The sequence below is a fragment of the Athene cunicularia genome, assembly GCF_003259725.1.
Source record: "Athene cunicularia isolate RWA chromosome Z unlocalized genomic scaffold, athCun1 chrZ_part1, whole genome shotgun sequence".
Taxonomy (NCBI): Eukaryota; Metazoa; Chordata; class Aves; order Strigiformes; family Strigidae; genus Athene; species Athene cunicularia.
The window spans coordinates 5376902-5397918 of NW_020799142.1; positions in this window are offsets into that span (position 1 = coordinate 5376902).

Below are 21017 nucleotides of genomic sequence, written 5' to 3' on the forward strand. Positions count from 1 at the left end.
TATATATATATCTTCTATTATACTACTATATTTTCCCTTAGCATTTTTGTTTTACTCATGACTTTGTTTTATCATGTTACATAAACTGCTAATATTAATAACTAAAATTTAGAATGGAAGAATTATTATACTTTATAGAAGCTAATTTCTCTCTGCAATCATAGTTTCATAATATGTCCAAATGTTTTCACTGTCATACTTGTTTTTAAAAAATTGAAAATAGTCAGATACATGACTATATTTTTATGAGTCTCATTATAGTCTTCAACCAGTGAAAGCTACAAGGCTGGGGTGATGTGGTGCACACTGGTGCTCAAGGTAATGCAGAGACTCCCTTTCACTTTATTGAGATAGATGTAATCTGTCGGGTTTTGAAGAGCAGTAATGTTTGTACTCTATTTCCAGCCAGAGGAAGAGTGAAGGATTATTGCCTCCAACCTCCCTTGCCTCTTTATCCTTTCACGTCAGCCAAAGCCAAAACCCCTCAGAAATGCTCCAGTAGTTGTGCAGGTTAAGTTGTAAAGTCCACAGAGGAGTCCAGGTGCCTTGCAGTTTGTATGGAGTGATGTGCCTTACAGCCTGGACTGGATACTGAGGGCTGATCTCCAGACCCTATCACAGTCTTGTGCAAGCTCCATCCTTATCGTGCTGCCACCTGAAACAAGGGTCAGCCCGGATGTTTTTATTGCTTCAAAATATTTTCAACATCTATAAATACAGGTGAAAATTAGGGTTTTTCATATTCATAGAATCAAAGCCTTTTTCCTTCTAGCCATGAAAGGACAGCAAAGGAGCTATTAAAAAAGCAGGTTCGCACTGTGTATAAGAGTTCTGAATCATAAGGTACATGGTATTCCTTGAATAAAGTAATTGTGTTAGAAAAATATTTTTGATGTGTGCTTGTATGGAAAATGGAGGAAAATAGGAATACAGACATATCTATCCTTCATAATATAACTGCAAGTGTGTAATATCACATCAACATTAAGATTGCAAGTAAGCTACTGAAATGGTAAAGAAGAATTGCTATAAATAAGGTTTTCTTGTTCCTATGCATTATGACACTATCTTTACTTATACGGCCAAATACTACTTATTCTACGATTTCAGTCGGTATGACATATTCCAGGGAAATCACTTAGCATAGAGTCGAAAAGACCTGAAAGAGCTCAACCATCTCCAAACTCATTTCCTGTAATAACTTGGTTTTCTCCTAAGACAAAAGCTTCAAGAAGACCTGGATATAGCATTACTTAAGAAAACTTTGAGAAAGTATAAGAACCTTCCATTTCATGGAAGAAAAAAGATGGTGGCAGCTTTTATGCCATGCATTAGCTCCCAAAAGGTAAATACCATTTCTCAAAAAGGAACATAATCTACAAAGGACAACTTTATAAATAGATGACTAATGCCAATTCAGCAATGTTCTCTAAAATGACCTTGCAAATCAGAGAAGACAGGTTCAGTATTCCTTTGGGGATACATTGGATGTACCTACATCAGCTTTTAGTTTTGATCAGGAGTGTGCTTTTGAAGCAGATCTCCAAGCTGTCTCTACTTACTGTGCTTTGGTTCATAACACACAGCAGTCTCACCATGCTCAGCATGGATTTCTTTTAGATGAAACTAAAACAGAATACACTTGGAAAGGACACCTCGTGCACCCCAACCACAGCCCATGAGAAACAGTCTCAAAAAGAAAAAGAAAAAAAGTAGAAACAAGTATACAAACAAACCCTGAAAAACGTTTTGTGTAAGTATTAGGTTTGTGCCACCAACTGCAACCCCGCAGAGCTATTTGGCTGCTCAGTTTGCTCATGTAGACGTAGCTGTAGTTTCTGCAGATTGCTGTTGGGGATGTATAGCGCAGTAAAAGTGTATCACTCTAAAGAACAGAACTTGTGGAATATTCCAATTTACAGTGATGATGTTCTGATATGAAGGGGGGAAAAAACACAGCAGAAGCCAACATTTCTTTGAAGAATATTAAAGCTATAGGGAGTAGCCAACAGAATTTGTAGTGGGATTACTGTGCAACCTTAATAGCTCTGATTGTTCACAGTGGTAATAATGTTTCTACTGTCTCAAAAACCTGTATAATTTTGAGTTGGCATATTAATGGATTCCAAATTTCATGTGCACATTTTTTCTTAGATATTTTGAGGTTCTCTCTATGAAAGGGTGAGTTGATATTTTCTTTAATGCAAGATGAGTGTAAATAAATTGTTGGCCAAGATATTTTCCGTAGTTGTTAAAATCAAAATTAAGCTGTATGTGCCTATGTGATACAGAAATGTGTATGAATCTGTATAGATAAACAGGACATGTGTGTTTCCTGCTCTTCCTTAAAGAAGGACTTTCTAGAAAAAGCCAAGGACTTTATTGAAGAAATAGAAGTAACTGTGAACATACCTATCAGCTTTTCCAGATTCTGGATTATGTCCCACTGGGCATAAAACAAAACAGCAAAAAACAGAATAACTTCAGTTATAAGGAAAAAAATCAGGCTTTTGTAATAAGACTACCAGTATGTTACAGAATTCCTGGTGAAAACTCGGATTGTGTTCAATTCACATACTGCCCTTAAAGGAGACAGGTTGTTTATTCTGATCTTCTGAGGAAGCTAAGGGCACTATGGGTAAAACATCACCATAAGTTAGAAAAACAGTGGCTGTAACTCTTAACAAAGGACATCTGGCTTCAATACTGCCAATAGAAACCTTGGAATATTTGTGATAGCAAATACTCTACAGACAACAGGAGTCTTTATGCTTAGTCACTTCATTACCTTGTCTTACGGTGTGACAACAAGGTTTGTGTTGTGAGAAAAATACATACTCATTTCTCTGAGTAAAATCCTGCTTGCCCTGTTGAAGCCAATTCTTGTTGACTTCAGAAGGCATAGGGTTTGAAGAAAAATATCTTCTAATAAATACTAGCTAGGTAACAGAAATGAAATTAGCTGATCTGGTAGGAAAAAACACTGCTCCAGAAAGAGTTTGTATTATAGTAATTTTTTTTTTTTCATATTTTTTAAAAAAATATGTTTGAGACTGTCACAGTCTTTCATGGTTTGTTTTTTTTTTTTTTTTTTACTACCTCATTGGAGCCAAGATTTACTCATAAATTGCAGGTACTAGTTAAACAAAGTGTATGGTCCATCATACTATTGTGCGAGGTGGCCTGCCCATGTGCTGAAGGACTTTCAGATTACCATGCACTTGAAACAGTGCAACTAAGAGCACTATTGTATGACTATTAATCATCTCCTTCTGCCCCCTGGAAAAATTACTATCTTGTAGCAAATAGGTATAGGTACAACAAGATTATCCCATAATTTCTGCTGGAGTTAACTGCTTAGTAAGTCAGCAATGTTAATTATAATCAGCATATGAAGCAGAAACACTGAGAATTAAACTAGTGTTTTTCTGTCCTCTAGGAATGGCTGGTAACTACTATAAAGAGCAAGTTAACTGCAAAGATCAGGAGCTGGTGAGTTATATCATATCCTGTTATGCATTGTCACACATAAGAAGGGTGGAAAAAATTACTAAAGAAAACAGATTCAGAGCGAATGTAAGTCAATGTACAATGGCTTAAATACTGTGAAATCATATGAGAGCACCCAGATTCATCAGGAACATTATTCACTTACAGGGAGTGATAATCACTGTTAAGAATAATTTGGCCTAACAGGGTCTTTTGGGCAATAGCTAATTTATGACAATTTCCTGACTAGTCTAGCTCTGTTGAAGTAGGATGTTAACATTCTGCATATTCTGAACCATGCAAAAGTCAGTCTGGCTTCTACTAGAGCAATTTAGATGCTATGGCACATGCAGAATAAAACAAATCCTAAAATAATTCCACAAAAAACACCAGCATAAATCAGGGCGATATTTTAATAAGGTACTTGACTGAAGTGATGTGGTTGTTGCTAACACTGGAGTGATATCTCTCACTCATAGAGTGCAAACGACTTGCATTTTGATTTTTCTGCAGCTGTCTACTCCTAATTCCAGAGATACACCCTTAACAAACAAACCTCACAAAAAGGGAGGCAGTGTTGCTTTTATTTATTCTTTGAACTTCAAGTGGTGTTTTTAAAGAACAGAAAGAATTGTGCTAGTTGTTTGTTTGTTTATTTTTCTTACTGTAGTCATTAGGGCAAACTTCTGGGCTTAAGTTAAATAAAATATTTAGTTGTTATCTTTGGCAGATAGATTTTCTTGACAGTGGACCAAATTTGAGGCCTTGTGCTCAGAGTTCAGAGATCAAGTGTGAATTTGTTATTTTTCCCTGTTAACTCAACAAAATAAATGAATCTGATAAAATTCTCATGAAGTGTTTATTTTTTAGTATTCCTATAATAAATAACATATAATATCAATAAATTATAATTGATGAAGTATAATTTAAGAAAAATCTAGTGGAAGTTATGTATAAGATTAGGAGATTATTAAATCAACTTTACTGTGTTTGCAAAACTTAAAAGAAGTTTTACAGCTACAATAAATTGTTTGAAAGTGCTATCAACATATAAATGTTAATAATTTAATAAACATTCTGCCCTAAAGTGGGGCATGCGGCCAAATCCCAGAGCTGTTTATGCACAGGGTATTATAATAGTAATGTAATGTTTTTTGTTTACCTGGATAATGGAAGAGTGATCTGTTCTTATGCATAACACGTGGTGATTGGTCATTAATTTTAATGAACTGCAAGAACTCACAGGAGTCAGGATAGCTCACATCCCCCTCCTCTTTCCCCATCTGCTGCAGGCTGTTAGATACTGCTGTTGAATATAAGGAGGGAGCATCACTTATTACCTCTCCCAAACATTTAAGGCTCTTGACAAAGAGACTACAATGTCAATATACGTCTTAATGGGAGACTGAAGGTAGTTATTAATCTCTCAGTTTTTTCTCAGAAAGATACAGAGAGGGAAAATGGGGATTTATTTCACACGAAGGGGGTGGAGACTGAATAGAATAGAAGAGTAGCTGCTGAAATATTTTTGGTGTGTTAATTTTTCAAACTTTTTTTCTTTTTTCATAACTACAATTTAGATGGATAGCTGGTTTTGATCAGTCTGGAATCAGTATCATCAACTACCTGGATTAGGTTTTTTTTGCACATGGCCTTGGTAAACTGTATCCTGCTGGTAGAGTGTAACGTAGTGGAAGATCTGAGAGGCCTTCTTCAGCTGTAATTGTTTTGGTGGGAGCAGTGGGGTGAGAAAGCCAGTGCAGGACTCTTTCTGCATCTCAGTAAGAAAGGCCCAGCAACAAATGGCTTGATAACTGCTTTATTAAGGAGAGGAATATAGATACCAAATAAATCTTACATACCTTTGGTTACTGAGTACACTGCAGTTGTGCAACAATCGGTTGAAGCCTGGGTAGATTTTCACACAGCGTGCTATGCAGAGCAGATCCTTTCTGTGGAAAGATGTCTCCTTTGGTCATATGATTTCTTCATGAGAATCTCTATGCCTAAAAGATATTCTCATGAGAACTTCTTGCTGCACTTTTAGATAAAAGGCAAGGCCATGTAGTCATGCAGTTGGTGCAATCAACAGTACCCAGTGGGAGCTGCTTACAGGTTTCTCTCTTTGAATACGGTGGCTGAGTTCATGCTGCAGCCAAGGAATCTGTGTCGCACAGCGCACAGACCTGAAGGCTCCACACAGTATGGGTAGCACAGTACAGCATAGTGCAGTACAGTCCTGCACCTATTTATGCTGACGGTTACGTACGTACGTCACCAGTTCATAAACATTCAGTATTCTCCCCATCAGGATCAGCAGAGCAGCTATCCAACAATGAAATAACTATGAGTGAAGAGTTGTACGTAGTATGATATCTGCATTTGTTGATAATACGGCACCAAGAAATTATAATTTATTTTTACTATTCATTTATGTTCTATATTAAACTTATAAATTGTGGGGTTTTGTGGAAATCTAAATAAATAAATTTAAAAGAGAAAGAAGTCCCTCAATTTTCTCTACATCTCCTGTGCTAAAAAACACCAACAGATTAGATGGATGAGATTTAATCCAATTTGCAGTGATTTAAGGGAAAGGTTGTATGATAGCTGAAAACCTATATACATTTTCTGCATCTTATACAAACATAATTTCAGAACCTCTTGAAAGGTTATGCATGTCTTCATTCATTTACCAATTTATTGCAAAGGGAGAATCCATTTTCTTCTAGATTATGCTTATCTCTTATGAAAAAAGTCCTCATTCACTAGTAGAATTGACAAAGACTATGTATCAAGGGATTGTTTCTACCTTTGAAGTAATTTCATTTTGTGACTGTATTAAATATATATATATGCACACACTTCAGCTACATTTTGACTTAATGAAGAGCTTAATAAAAATCAGCATTCATAGCTCCTGTGTAGTCAGATAAATTAGTTAATGCACAAACTGAGTTCTTATGTATTATGCAAAAGATTAGTTTTAACATTTGCATAATATGCTACCAATGACCTACTGTTTCAAGCAGTAGAAGCTTGGTTAAAAGTGGTTTGAAATCTGAAGTGACGTCAATAATGTAATTACTCCTAGCTTGGCACATCTCATTCATTGTCAAAAGTTCAAGACCCCCTATAGTGCTGACAGAACAGCTGAAAGACATTGAAGGTGGGTTAAAGCAAAAATAATGCAACAGGAGACAGTAGGAAGAGCAGAGGACAGCCAGTGTGATTTGGATATCAGGGATACTTAGCTCTTGAGCATCTGATCTAAAATCCCATTTAAATGAAGAGCAGTCTTTATGTTTTCTTAAAGAATAATAGTCTGGACCACAAACTGCAGATCTGAGGTATGAGATTGTACTAACACAGAACTAACTACTCTGTGAAATAAACCTTAGATCAGTGTAATTTCTGAGGAGCAGGGGGAAGTAGTCTTTCCTTACAAATCTGGAAGTAATTATGTGATAGCTTCTCTACATGAGAAACAGTAAGTGTCTGAATTTACATCATGAATTCAGTCGTATCTGAGTGGCACAGAGAGTGGGTTGGAAATGCATATTCTCCAGCCAGTCCTTGGTTTGGTCCATTACATGGTCAGAGACCTTACTGTTTCCTCAGGTTTCATGTAGGAAAATCTTATATGAAAACACTCTCACAAAATTTTGGCTTGCTACAGCAAACAAGTTGCAAGAACAATAGGTCCATGGTACTAATGCTACTCAGGATGGATTCTCTGAGTCAGCATTACTCATAAAATACTATTCTATAGTTGTCCGGTTTTAGACAGCCTGTACTGAAAGCATTTCAAATCCTCCATAGTCCTGGGGGCCAAACAACCTCTTTAATTGGTGCTGTTAAAAAAACTTTAACTTCCTCTCTAAGGATTAAATGAACATGTTAGAATTGTTAACTCTAGTCTGACTAAGTCATGTGAACATAGCAATTAAGAGAGACATATATTACCACTGATTGTATAATGGATTTCTTTCTGTCATATTTTGGAAGAAGCATAAAGGCATCTTGTGCTGTATGTTGGGCGGGCATACAGGTACCTGAATTCATTTAATGTACTTTTAATCTAATTTTGAAGGGGATGCTTAATAAAATTTAAGAAGAAATCAATCAGTACACAAAGCATTATTGCTTTACTTATTTTGTTCTTACTGAAGATAGAAAAGCCTAGAACAGCCACTTCTTTACACATTAGGGGTGAGAAGAGTTCACAGTTCAAATAATTTTTGACTGAGATCATCTTAAATTATGTTTTTCTCAGGTTAGAATAAGGTCTAATCCACTCTTGTGGTATATAAATGTGAGTTGCAGAAGCTGAATGTCAATGTTGCCAATTCTTGAAGCTTGTTATTATGGGCCTTGTAGTGTCTGATGGTTCCGGTGAAGTGCTGGGACCCAATATTGTGTGAAAACATTAGCGAAAGCAATTATTAGGTTTTCAGGTTACAGAAGAGAAGCTTTTAAAAAAGAATATATTTGAAGAACTGAAAAAAGGAGTAACCCATTTTTGGGGCTGGGACAAGGGGAGAAAGAAGGGTTGATCAGCAGTGGGGATGGGGGCATTACAGCACTCACAGAGAATGGCTGTCTTGGGGTGTCTGTGGTACAATGTCTTCTGCCCCATGGGGTGTCAGGACCTGTCTTTTTTTTCCTCACCAGCACTCCCACTGTGCCAAGAACTTTCCCTGCTGACATGGCTTTGTTTGGAAATCATTGAACTGTTTAGGGCCTCTGTCTCCTCCAAAATGGGAGCTGCACCCCTGCATCACCAGCTGGGGATGACGAATGTTTTAACTTTCACTAATACTAGCATTTCTTCCTGCTCTGACTTCTCCTTCTGATTCTTTATACAGTGTTGTTTCCTTTCAATAACACACACAATCATGGCAGATGGAGTAAATGGACCAGCTGGTTTCAGCACGGAGCTACCTGTGTATCACTCCAGCCACTCTGTCTGTCAAGAGGAAGACAACCTGCTTGAATGTTCAGTTAAAACCTCTTTCAGGATAAAGAAGCAAGACATTTAAAATTATTTATTTCATTCAAAAATTATATCATTTCAATGCTTTGCTGATCATGGTGAGGCATAAAAAAGTAATCAGGGCATCTAATTATGGTATCTGGTTTTGGTAACAGTCACAGACACAGTGGATTGAAGTCAGGTTATTTTTATCAATCAGATGAAGCCTTATTTTTTCACTAGGAATCAGTGTTTGTAGCTAGCTTTATGACAGCCTGTGTTCTGTTTTAATTAGTAATATTTTTTCTACTTCACCTAAAATAGCTGAAGCGTTCTCCTGGGATTTATTCTTGGATAGTATTTTGCTTAATCTTATCATTAATGGTAATAATTTTATTCTTGCTTGGATTATCATCTTTATGCCAATGATTCTATTATTTAAACAAATAATTATTACACATTACAATTCCATTTACTGCATGACAATTACAAATCATAGTTACAGCTTATTCAAAGTAAATTAGTTCTAAAACACTAATAAAATTAATTGCAAGATGTTTGATTGGAAACTAGAGCCAGTTAAAACAGGAGCTCTTTATCATGGTCTTTGATAGTGCATTACTTACTGGAATAAAGCTATCAGCCTTAAATATCTTGGTGCTTGTTAGAGAACAAAGAGTAATTGAAACTTGGTTGCTAAGAGACAATATTTCTCATTGTTTACAATCATGATTTTCTTTGATTGCTATGTCTATTGTTGTTCATTACGTGAGCTAAATATTTTTGTATATCACTGTGAAAACATGCTTTGGATTCCAATTGTTCTATGTGATACCGCTGAGTCTGTTTAAAAGCTTTCAGTCAGGATAGCATGCTCTCGTAAGAGTGGTGGTGTGGGATTTTCTGTTGTGGAGGTACATTTTCGGAATGCCAAAGAGACATGAATTGAAGCTGTAAATGAAGTCCAAGGTTAGCAATGCTAGTGTTCTCTCATATACCGCACGTGGAAAAATTTGTAGCAATTTGTTTTTTGTCAAAACATCTTAGCAGCATCAGATATATTTTTCAAGTATTAACACTAGCTTTTGAGGAAGCAATATTAGTCATCTGAAAGGGGGCTTTATTTTCAAAGCTACAAGATACTATTTGTAAGCTAAGCCCCACAAAACTGTCTGTATTTTACCCCAAACCATTAATCAATGCCCACAAAAAATGTAGCCACCTTCTGGAAGGGTATTCTTTGGCAACTAGAAAAAGCCAGAGCTCTTCAATTACTGATGCAGGCAGCCATCTATCATTTTTTCCCAAGCAATTCTGTTTGATCAGATCATGTAGCTGGCAGATTCTGTTGCAAAGGATTTTGTTGATTAATGCAAGGGTTGAAAAACCCCATCCACACTAGCTGACTATTTTGAGTTGCCTTGAAGAGGTGACTTTTGTTTTAGGTCAGAACTGTGGCCTGTGGAAAGATTTAAAAGATATTTTATAAATTTTCAACTTTTTAAATTTAATATTTTGAAGTTTAAATTAATAAATTATCTTTAAATTAAATAAAATTTAGTGTATGCATATTCTGATTCTGGCAGAAAATGTTAGGAAAAGGTGGAAAGACATGGAATAAAGACTTATGCCATGAGAAGGATCAGTGAGGATTTTTGACTCTCCAGTAGTTGCATGATTGTCCCTGCAGAGAGCTATTCCATATCCCTTTTTTTCTGGCCGGCTGAGGATCCCTCCAGCTATTAACTTATTCAGAGTGGTTGAGTGTTTCTTACATCTCTTAGGAGCAAAGAGTCCACAAATGCAGGAAGTATACACTGCAGCAATTTGCATGACAGGATCGGTTTACATAGCAATTTACAGCATAAATTTTCAGACTGGGAATGTATGCTTTGGAGAGAGGCCAGTAGCCATCCAAGGGGGAAGGAGGTATGACTAATTTTGTTTTGACTGTAGTTTTTTTTCAGATTGGGAGTTATACCCCTGTGTGTCTGTGAATTACCTTGAAAAATGAAGTTGGAGCCTGTCTGGTGCTACAGAGCACAACTGCTATATACATCAGTCCTCGTGATGTAAACAGAGTATACATCATAAGAGAGTGGCTTCCATCAGAAAGAGAAATGGAATTTATGTATGTATGTGTGAATGTGTGTATGCGCATATGATTGTGGGTTTCACATGAAATCTCAGTGTGGCAAAAACTGTCAGTTATAGTCCTCTAAAGACCAACCTCCCATGCTGAAAAGTTGAGGTTGAATTGTTCTATGACATTTCCATATTTTGAGATACTTTTTCACTTTAATTGAATGATCTGAAAAGCTGGTTCTTTTCATTCATTTAAAGAGGGGTAGCTTCCACTTGAAACTGCTGGGAAGTGATGTTTGTTTTTAACGTGTTAGTAGAAGAGGAATATTGTGAAAGAGCAGATGATCTATTAATTTTCCGCAGAAAGGGAAGTATCCTTTGCAACATACTGCAACAGGGATATCCTTTGTGTGTTTCCATGTGTAGTAAATGCATGCTGATGCTGATACAGTCTGTTTTCCTAATGAGGGTTTTGCTTTTGTATATGATTTGTCTTAGTATTCTTTTGTTTCTTTGTATTAGTCTCCTATTAACTGGCTTACTGTTTAGGTGCTGTGACTAATTCTTGGTTTCTACTTTCTAATTTGATTACTTAATTAATGGTTTCCAGAGTTCCAGTTTGAGAGAATGATGGCAGTTGTGTAAATGCAATTCAGCTACCACATTTTGAATACTGTAGGAAAGGTCTGAATGTCAGTCAAGTACCTAGTGAAACATTTTAAGATAGTGGGGATAAAATCATAGAAACCTATAGCTGGGAAGCACAGAAATCAGATTTCATCCTGTAGTCAAGGCAAAATTTTAATGGGTTCAGATACCTTTATGTGATCTGAATGAGTTTGTTACATATTTAAGGGGAGTTTCTCTAAAGAAGTCAGCCAGAATAAATCTCTCTTAGAGAATCATTCAATTTTTCAGGCCAATTCTATATGCACCTTATAACTCTGCACCATGCAGGAACCAAGTTGTAAATTCTGAAATCTGTTATCTGGGTGGAATTACAGAGTGTGTGGCTAGCTAGTCTTTTGGGACTTTATTCGTTCAAGAAGAAAAAGTGTATACATAAAATCCAGTCACCTAGTAACAATGAGAAAGGACCGTCTGTGTCCAGAAAGCAGATTAGACTGGGGTTGGTGACTTTATGACAGCTATTCCGATATGTTTTATTTAAAAGGAAAAATGCCAAAGGTTTAGTGCTTTGGAAAATACTACTATGTAAAGCCTATGTTGCATGATAAACACAATAGCACAACAGCAGTGACAGCAAAGAAAAATTTACATTTCTTTAAATATTCACTCTTTCCATAACAGTCCCTGTGTTACACCATCCTCATAAACATTGTTGGAGTCTTGCAGTAGGATAGTCATTCTGGAGAGATGTTTGTCACTGTGGTGCATGTGGACTGCCTTACAGCAAAGGATTCAGTTGCATATAGGACAATGTGTTGAAAGAAACCAGTCTGGACAAAAAGGGAGAAAGTCTTGAGATCGCCTCAATAAAACCATCATCTCCTCTACTGCTAAACTTCACCTAAGTAATATCATTGAGCCAAATAAAAGAACACAGACACTGGTATGCTGCATCCATACTATAAGAATGATTATAAAACAACATGCTGAACAGATGTGATATAGTAGGAGAGGTCAGTATGGAGGGAAGAGGGCAGAGCACTTATCAAGCTATGCCACATGTTGCTGGTACCTACACCAAGATCTGATCTAACTTTTCTTCTCTGTGTGTCTGGTGTTTGTTCTCCACACGTGATAGTTACAGGTGGACAAATGGGTGCAACAGTTAATCCATGTAACTTCTTTATTTGCGTTCATAGTCACATTTTGCTGTCTATGAGACCAGCATCAATACTTGCATTCTCAGTTTATTTCAGAAACGATCCCACTAAAATCAGTGAGCATATCGGTGCAATACAAGGGAAAGGGATCTGTTGAGAAGCATGTATGACAATTCACTTGCTCACAAAAAAGGGGCCAAGGACAGGCAAAGCTGCTACTGGTACCTGAAACAAGTAAGAGAGGGTTTTCAGTTTTTCACGTGAAGTAAAAGGAAAGCTTTTAATGTGTAGACTCTCATCTACTTATGATGCTGTGCATGATAGTATCTGTGAGTGCTGGATTACATTTACTGCACTTTCTAACTACTCATTACACATTCACTCCTGTAATTTCATTATACTCTTCTGGGTAGTGATGACAGGACATGCCGAACTCTCTCACACTCCCATGGCTATGTGCAATGGCCTCTCTGTTCTGGTTTGAAAAGAAAGCTAATCCTCCAGCAAGCCTCATTAAAAAGAAAAATCCCAAACCTCTTAAAAACACCCCAACTGTCAGGGTCTCAAGTTTGGAACTGGTGCAGGGCATGATTTAGAGTAACTTGAAAAATCTTTCAATATTTACATGCGTTTTATTCTGTGTATGCACAAAACACATGTCATTCTGTGTCTAGAGTGCTATGAAACATGAAAAGATATTATTCTATGGACATTTGCATCTCTGTATTCTGAGTGCGAAGTAGATTTGGCATGTTGCCAGCCCAGACTGATAATGTTTTATTCCTGTGTTATAATAATGTAGGCACCTATCTACAGCAGAAGGTAAAAAAGTTGTAGTGTTGCCAATTCTTGTGATGTAATTGTGAGTTTGACTCTTATTTTTGACTCTTATAATGCCAAAATTGTTCAGGAAAAGTTTTCAAACCTTATTACTATAGCAAGATGCTCAAAACCATATGCAGAAATAGGCATGAAGTTTCTGTTCAGATCTATTTCAAGCTGCATACAATGTAACTTCATCTAACTATATGGTTAATTTAGGATTATCAATTTGTTCAAAGGATAGAATGCTTTGGACTTATTTTTTATGATGTATGTTTGTATCGCATAAAATATGAGCGTGAGGCAATTAAAAGCAAGTCATTGAGTAATATTCCTAATGCTTCCTTTTAGACATTTTTATTTTAATTTGTCTCTGTTTCTATCACCTTCCTGTACCTGGCATGGTTCCATACTCGATGTTTGTTTCCGATTCAGTTGGGCTCCAGTCGGTCCTGGAAATCCTTGTGCATGTGTTTAAAGTTAAGGCATATGTACATTCATTTAGTTACCAGGTGTGGAGATACTACTTGGTGTGAGTAAAGAATACAGGAGCTGTATATTACCTTCCAGTTATGTGACAAATGTTCTTATATATCTGACATAAATTAGTCCTTCAAATTGTGGAAGTCATAACCTCCCAATCCCTCAAAGACAAATTTTGAGGGAGTCGGAAACTGTGGGATATACAATATTCTATTTGTAAATGCTTTGTGCTTCCACAATTTCTACTCTCACATAAATCTTTTTTGGGTACTGCTTATGCTTTGGGTTTCAGGTTTTGTTAATGTAGCTGTAAGTTTTCATTTGCACCACATGTCTTTCCAGGGAAATATAATTTATCTATTCCGATTTTGTATTCACTTCAGCTTCCTGCCTTTCTTCTTCCACCACAATTAATTCTTTATTCCAGAATTATTTTCTCAGAAGTTTCCTGATTTATTGTTTTTATTTTAAGGAAATACATGACATGATAATTGGTGCAGGCATTACTGCTGTCAGTTTACAATGTTACCCTCTAACTAGGACAACATTCATTTTGCTGATAAATGTGAGCTAAATCTGAAATTCAGAGTGAAGAAGTCATTACAATTTTGTTTGAGTAAAAGATTTTTAAATGTCCCACAATGTAACTTGCCAATGGAAACTGTAAATTTTTAGTAGCCAGGGCTTTTACTTGTAAGCGAGTAGATGCCTCAGGGTAAGAGGTCAAGGATGAAGACCTTCCTCAGCTGTCAATATTCAGGCAATTGATCTTCTCATTTTATTTAATCTCACCAGCCACTTTCCTCTCCCTTCCCTCCCGCCTCTTTCTCCTTTCCCCCAGTCTACTTAGGGAAACTAGATGTCCGTACTGCCAGCAGAGCTTAGTGTAAGTGTAATATTACATGAATCAAAGGCCCTTTAGGCCATGATATAGACTGGTAATTTATTACTGAAGAACAGAGACTTTTTTGAAATTTCCTTTAGTTCAGGCAGATCACTATGAATTAACTAGGCAAGAGGGCAGCAGGTGTTCTCATTAAATTTACAGTCACTGGCAGCAGACAGGGAAGTATTTTTAAAAAGAATATGCAGCTGTGCTGACACATGTATTCTCAACCATCCACAGACACATAAGATGTGCAGGAGTAGGCATAGACTGACCTCGAGCTGTGCTGGCACACAAGGACCAATGCACATTGTGTGTGATTAGGTCCCTAAACCAGCAAATTGCTTGGATAGACCTCCGAATGTTGTGAGAAACAGAAAAGCTACTTCCAGGGCTGGGCTTATTTGAACCTCCCAAATCAAGTGACCTTGAACTTCAGAGAAGTTCACAGACTGATTGCAGCTTTGTAGTTTTGGCATTTCTCCACTTAGCATTTTGTGAGTCTGTGAAATAACACATTCAACAGAACTCTTTACCTCCTTGGCTCAGTTTCTTCAGCCATCAGATAGTTTTTTGTGTATAACTGGTATTTGAAACTAAACAAATTACATTTTCTGCAGAACCAAACCTGTATTTTCCTTAAAGTGAAGAAAATTTCATACAAAGTTTCTTCCATCTCAATAATTATATATTCTCAGTTTACCTTTGTAATTGTTTAGTATAAAAATAGTACTGAAATGCTTTTTTTTTTTTTTTTTTTTTTTTTGAACATTGCCTGGAGAAATATTTACAAAGTAAACTCTTGGCATTGATCCAAAGCTCAATTAAGACTTCTACTAGCTTCAGTGAGGTTTGTATCTGGCCTTTAAAATCTAGTTTTAGGTTTAGATGTATGTGCTTTGTTTTCATTAATTTTCATGGAAGTTGCACACACATGTCTAAACGTATTACACTGACCAGAGTCTTATGCCTTGTTATCTAAGTTCAAAACAATCCATAAGTGCAAATATACTGAAGAGTCAGTGCTCTGTATTCAAATTATGTTGTACTTTGTCTACTGCTGTACAGCATATGTCTTTTTTTATACTGCACCCTGCTACAAAATTGTGCCTGTATTTTTCATTTCTTTTAAAAATATTTTAACTAAAAACCCTGAAAAACTATTACTTGTGTTGATTAGAGAAAATCTAAATTATGCAATTCAACATGTGTAACTACATTTTTTTTTTTCATTTATACACATTTTGAGGTTTGAACTAACATTCTAGCTTCTTTTCCCCCCCCTTTTTTTTTTTTTTTTTTAGTTTTGGAGAACATAAATCAAACAATAAACTATAGGTCCAAGTTTTTAATTCCCGTTTCTCTTGAAAAATAAAGATGTTTCATATTGCATTTTTCAGTATGTCCGACTGTTAAAGCAAATAAAAAGAAACATATTGCCACAATTCCTCAATATTCTTTCTATGTATAAGATTCCTTTCAAATCGCCAGAGACAAATACAGTCATCTATACAAGGTCTGAGGAAAATGTTTCCTCTCTCTTGCTTTGTATTTACAGTTTCCCTGGGTTCATAAAATGTTCTGATGCTACAGAGCTATGAAAGAAGTACACTGCTTTTAATAGAGCTATTTATCTGCATTTGGAAAGATTAGCATGCAATCCCTAGAGACATTTCTCAGCTAATAGGAATAAAATGAATGCTACTTAAGCACCTGTAATCAAATTACTTTTTATTCCCTAAACTCTTGACAGACTCTGAAGTCTCGTAGTTTCCTATGTGGGCATTTTACAGACCCTGTTAGTGCAGTGCTTAGATTTTCCCTCTCTCTTCTCTTACATTTTCCCTATTCACTATCCATCATTACTTGAGAGAAAAGCAGAATCAACCAAGCAAACAGAAGACCCCCATCAGGATTAAAATCCCATCATTATGGAGGGATGAAGCAACCCACAAGCCATTCCTCTGTAGTTGTCACAGCCCAGTCTACAGTGTTGTTGGAACAAGGCCAGAGCATTTTACGTTTTGAAGAACCCTGTTACAGCAGTCTCAACTGTTCCCAGACAACTGTCACAGCAAAACTGAGGTATCTATGAAAAAAAGTATAAAGGTTAATTTAAGGAAAGGAAAAACTAGTAAAGTGTCTTACAGTTCAAATGAAAAGCAATGTGTAAAATTAATTCTGTGCAGTGTAACTTTGTTTTCAAGGAATTATATTGGGCTCAAGTTAAGTCCAGCATCTTCAGCCAGAATTCAATAGTTTTAAGTCAGAATAATTTTAATAGATATTCTGAGCTTGTTATATGTATATTTAGAAATTAAATTGACTTTAGCTGTCTAGCTCTGATTAATTTTTCTGTTATTGCCACAGGATGAGGTTTAATTTTGTCTCATCATACTAAAATGACCTACTTGTGACATGTGGATCCATTTCCCAGGCTGGGAAACAGAAGTCATGTTTTGCACAAAGTTTATGGGTTCTTCAAGTTGGAAGCCTATTTAAGTCACTAGTAGGTTTATTCTTCACCTTCTGAAAATGAATTAATATTATTCATTTACTATGTCTTTAATTAATACTATTGCCAATAAATTTGCTAGAGTACTAGGAAAAAAAGCCAACAGAACAGAGCCAGAATACTGTTAGATTAAATAATGGCAAGTACTAACTATTGGTTGAAAAATTAATGTATAAGTAGGTAATATGTTTATGTCATGATGTGTTTTCATGGATTTCTGTTCATGATGTCAACTTGATACCAGATCTTTTATTCTAACCTCACTCTGTAATCTGCCAGCATGGGATTCCCTAGCACTTGTGCTAGCACTGTCTTCACCATGTCAATCACACTTCCATCTCAGGTGAAACTAATCAGAAAGATCCAGCTGAAAAGAACTTCAGCCGTTTCTGCATGTCATGAGGATAGCGTATTGTGTGCTCTTTAGAACAAAGAGGAAAGGGTTGTTTGCTGGGAGTGGGTCTGTCTAACGCCTTTGAGTTTAGTGTAAATGAAATCCAGAAATCAAATTTCGCTCCCTATAAATAAGAAAAGTTACATGGACATGCCTCACATGACCTGAAAATGATAGTGTAAAGCAAGAATTAACAAATGTTATACAGTGGCACAATACGCCTCAATCAATCATCTTAATACCTAAAAAACTGAGCAGTCTGTTCAATTTCTACATTTTAGGCATGCTTTATAACTCCACTTTTATATAAGATCACTAGATCAAAAATCTGATGGAACGGTTGCTAATTTGTCGTGTTTGGGTTGGTTTTTGGTTTTTTTTTTTTGGTTTTGTTTTGTTTTGTTTTGTTTTAAATTCTTATAGTTAAAACCTTTTTTAAAATTGAAGATGTATCCTGTAATGTAAACAGGAGTCAGAACATTTTCCCAGTAATGACCTTATTTCCATAACAATGAAATCATCTTACTGACTGTTGAAAATGGATGAGGCCACAATCACACCAAAAGACAAAGAGGTCCTACAGGGAGGACACTTTTGCTGGGAAGCTGCAGGAAACCTTTGTTTGGTGTTTTGTGGTCTTTTTAAGGGAAAGGAAATATTTTCCTTTTTTTACCTCATTATTTTTGGCTAACCTGAGTTCATTTTCTTGCACTCTGGGTATTGCGACGTAATACAAAACATAGGTAAAAGGCATTCAAAAAAACATTGCATGATCTTCATTAGGATTGAAATAGTAATAGTTCTTGAAAACACATGCTCAGTCCTAGAATGTCTTTTTCATGAATTAATAGTAGCCTATGTACATCAAAATATTCCACCCTGTTAATAATTCTTAAATATTTGTTGTACGCAAATTAATTGGAACTTAAATGTATTGTATCCTTTATGAGTCACCTGCAGTACTGAAAACCTAGACCAAGAATCTCTCAAAATTTGTACAGGAATGAGCATTATCAAAATCTGGCACCTTTTTTTTTTTTTTGCTATTGTCAGCTGAAGTTTCACAGGAGAAAAAACCCAGTATGTTGCCAACTATCTTTAACAAAATTTCTGTTCTGTTCAGAAATTTCTGTTTGCTGATACTGAGACTCCTCCTTATAATAGCAACAAAAGACATTGGACATAAATCTTAACTGATTACCATAAAATGCAAGTTTCTGTTCTCAACAACACATTGTTACATGCCTGCTTAAACAGAATATTTACCTTTCAAACCTTTGTGTAAGATACATGGTATTTAATGTATCTTTACTGCAGAAAAGCTCATAATCTTGGCACACATGTATCCAAATGAGTATGTGATTTACCATTAGTTCAGTTAGTTTGTTAACACTGTGACATTTGTTTTCAGTGATAAGCACTTCAGATGCTTAATGTAGAAGCAATCAGTTTTATTTGCCATAAACACAAATTCTGTCCAAAGAGCCATATCTTTTTCATTATATTTATCATACACTAATTAAAATTTCCTTTAAGAGTGTCTTTCAGTGTGTTCTGTTACCCCCGCAAATGAGTATCATGCTTTCATGTCCCATCTTTAGGATTTTCTTAAGGAAAATAACACAGAACAGGTACACTGGTAAAGAGGTGCAATGTAACTCAACTGAGAATATGAACCACCAGATGTTCTCACATCAGTCCATATCTAGAATGAGTATACTGGGATGCAACACCTTCATGCTCCTTTGATCAACAGCTGCTTAATGCTGTGCTGCCTGGTTGACCTCTAATGAGGTTCAGCTCCACTAACCAGAAGTTACAGTGTAAGTTCTTCATTTTAACCATTGTTATCTTACACACACCACCTCTGTCTACCCTATTTCTCTCTGTCTACGGTATCTAACTTTTCTCACACTGGTCATTCAGAACAGCTATATCAATCAATATCAATATCAAAGTATTTTACTTGGATCTTCGGATTTTTTTCCAGCTTCCAAAACAAAGTAAAAATCCTTGTGGTTTAATGACATTTTTTAAGTCAAATAATTAAAAAAATTATTTTTATATCATTTTTAGTCCAATTATAAGCAAACAAAAAAAGCAAGTATATTTATTACACTTTTTTAAAAAGCATAATTTAAAGCTGTAAGAGGACCAAGTACATTAATTACATAATTTCCTATGTTGTTTTTATTATCTGTTTAAATAGAGTCCTAAAGCATTTTTCCAGTTATGCTGGGATCCCTCATCCTGCCAAATAGTCTCGGAAATGCAACACGAAAACCATTTCATGGCATCAAAAGAATGTGGACAAGAAAGCAGAGGCTTAACTTTTCTGGTTGAAACTTCAGGCAGGATTTTAGGCTCCCATGCAGGAACTTAAGAATAGTCATATTTTGTATTCAAATGAGTAAGTTATGTTAGAAACTAAGAGTGTAAGGGTTGTAGGATTCAGTGGTTTGCAATGGTCACATTTACCAGATGTAGAAGGGGAAGGGCAACGGGGGAAGACAGTAATGGTGTCTTTATCTTGAGCACACACCAGCACTATACCATGTACCATATAACTGTTGGACGAATGTGAGAAAACATGATGATAGTTAACCAAATAAAATTGTTTTGATTTTCCCAAAACTTGAAAAATCACAAACATCTTTTTTTTAAAAAAACAAATAAAGCAGTGGCTGATACAGTGTTCATGTTATGAAGATCTGAATAACTGAAGCTGAGATGTACCAAATTCTGGTGTACATACTTTTCTTTTTTTTTTTTAATATATACTTAAAATAGATGCTGTATATTTCTATCTTCTTCTAACCTGAATACGTGGTTAAAATGCGTAATTCTCAGGTTTTTAAATTAGTGCAGATGTCCAGGAATCATCTTTCTAAAACGAATAACCAGTAAATCATCTCTACTGTGACTGAAGCAATGTTGCACTCCTTTGATAGAATTCTCTCTGTGAAGAAAAAGAAATTAAGATATACTTGTAATGCCCTGTCTCAGGGAACTCCAACAAAGAGAAAAGCAGTTTCTTTTTTTTCACTGGGACTTCAGTTGAAACTGTCTAACAAAGGGAAACACTGTTTACCTTAAAATTAGGTGTTTATACTTGCCTAATGTTGGTCCATGAAGACAAAAATTTGAATGGCTGTTTATTGCTGTACAGTGACTCTCATATCTCTGAAAGATAAAATCCTTGAAAACATTCTGAGTTTTACCTGGTGAGTGTTATGGCCTTGACAAAGTTTGAAGACTTCACCTCTAAGCAGTGCTTGCACAGGGCACAGGTTTGGAGGCAGCTCTCGACTCTCTGATGACTGGTGAGCAGGGAATTCCTCTGAGTGCTTACAGACCAGGTGAAGGCTGTCTGTGGGTGTCTGTTAAACACATGTTGAATCTTATCCAACATATGCACATATGTGTGATGAAAGACACCCATGCATATTTTAGCCTTCATTTTATAAAAATGTATTGCTAAGTAATCTTTTCTGAGAAGAAGATCATTTCCTTGGATTCAGGGAGACTATCAGAATGCACATTGTTGTATTGAGTAGAGCATTCAATGGACACTGCAA